Source organism: Amaranthus tricolor, chromosome 1 (assembly GCF_026212465.1).
Source record: "Amaranthus tricolor cultivar Red isolate AtriRed21 chromosome 1, ASM2621246v1, whole genome shotgun sequence".
Taxonomy (NCBI): domain Eukaryota; kingdom Viridiplantae; phylum Streptophyta; class Magnoliopsida; order Caryophyllales; family Amaranthaceae; genus Amaranthus; species Amaranthus tricolor.
Genome location: NC_080047.1, coordinates 14,204,959 through 14,206,899, shown reverse-complemented (window position 1 = coordinate 14,206,899; position 1,941 = coordinate 14,204,959). Strand labels below are relative to the sequence as shown.

General features: G+C 28.0%; 1 non-coding gene across 1 annotated transcript; it reads left to right on the top strand.

Annotated features, from left to right (window-relative positions):
• Positions 1 to 664: 664 nt before the first annotated feature.
• Positions 665 to 793, top strand: LOC130801194 (U11 spliceosomal RNA). Its single transcript, XR_009039529.1, has one exon. It is a non-coding gene; the product is annotated as a U11 spliceosomal RNA (small nuclear RNA).
• The last annotated feature ends 1,148 nt before the right edge of the window (positions 794 to 1,941 follow it).

The following is a 1,941-nucleotide window of genomic DNA, read 5'->3' as shown; positions in this document are numbered from 1 at the left end:
TTAGACTTATTAGCGTTATTGTCTTATTGAGTACTCTAAAGTATAAACTAATAGTCTCTCCAATTCAGAGTAATTATCTCGATTTCTTTTTAGGCTTGTAATTAACCTATTAGAAATTTAGAATATATTACTAGAGGAGAATTTATGCAAATTCCAAATGAAACATTTGTTTTTTAATTAGAGGGAGTATAAGCTATTAGAATATACATTACTCTATTACACTAATAATCGATTGTATTTCTAAGTTTGATAATTGAAACTTATTATATATAATAAAGTGAATTAGATTAATCAAGTAATCATAACCATTTTATATGATATTATGTATTTATACTTGTTAGTGACCTTGAATACTTTAAAATAATAAATCTATTACGCTAATAATTCATCGTATTTAATTTAAAACTTAATAATGTTCGAAACTAGACCTATTGTTAGTGACTTAGAAGAAGAGGTAATTAGTAATGACTAGCTATAAACAAGACCAAACAAGAGGTAATTTATGCTTGTCCCACATCGACTTAGAAGAAGAGGTAATTAGTAATGACTAGCTATAAACAAGACCAAACAAGTGGTAATTTATTCTTATCCCACATCGACTTAGAAGAAGAGGTAATTAGTAATGACTAGCTATAAACAAGACCAAACAGCCTTGGGGCATATTTAAAAGGGTCGGTTGGCTAATTTTGCCATGCTTACCCTTTGATTTGGTGAGTGCTGTATGGAAATCAAGACATATGGCCGACATAATTTGTGCAAACTAGAAGGGTTGGCTCGCTTGGCCGACCCTCAATCTCAGTTAAACACTAGGTTGCACTAAAATGGCGGACACAGGGACACGTAAATGGTGGTAATATAATAAATATTTCAAATTAAAGATAATTTTACAATCTTTCATTTGATATTTGTAAATAAACACTTTAAAAATATAAAACTCACATAACATTCAAATAAGTACCAAATAAACAACATAAAAATAGTCATACAAACCAAATCAAAGAAAACCAAATAAATAGGTAAATATAAGTTTGATCATCACATATCATCCATATGACATCCATCATCATCCTCCGCTACAAAAGTAGTTTTCCAAATATCCTAAGTTAGACTAAATATTTCCAATATTTTAAAACATTTATTTTTTTACTTATAATATCCACTTTTGTTATTTAATATCTTATACATCATTTAAGATGTTTAAATTAAAATATTCAAATTTTGTATTTGGACTTTTTATATCGTCTATCTCATATTTCATACAAAAATTACTAAATTATCTATCAGCACTTTCTAGTTCCTATTATAATGGGCATGTATAATATAAGTCCATTATCCTACAGATTATTGTGGAATGCTTTTATAATTTCAAATACTTATACATTTAATTAAATAACTAAAAGAAGTTTTTTTTTTAAACCTTTTCCAGATATAGAAGGATACTAGATAATAAGATTTTACTCACTATACCTTCAAATCAATCTATACAACACTTCTAATTGGCCCATATAAATAACACACTAGTGGGATTGCGTTCTTTCACCTAGGCGATGTGGGACAATGAGAAAAACAGAATTCATCTTGAATTAGTTGGCCATACATAAAAGGAACGAGCATGCATCAGAACTCAATGACCCAATAAAGCTACATAGATGTGTAAGTGATGTAAATTTTTGGGGTTAAAAACTTAATATTTATATATTTAAATTTGGTGGATGTATAAGTGATGAATGTAAATTTTTGGGGCTTAAAGCTTGAAGAATTGGTGGAATCTTATTGGTTTATAGTTGATTTGCTAAAATATTTATATATAAACTTGTTTACAATCTTTCAATATTAGAAATTAGTTTTCAAATATTCAAAAAATCATAATTAGAAAACTGAAATTGGATTCGGATGTATAACAGTTCGATTAAGAATTGGTTCGGGTTGGTATCAGTTCGG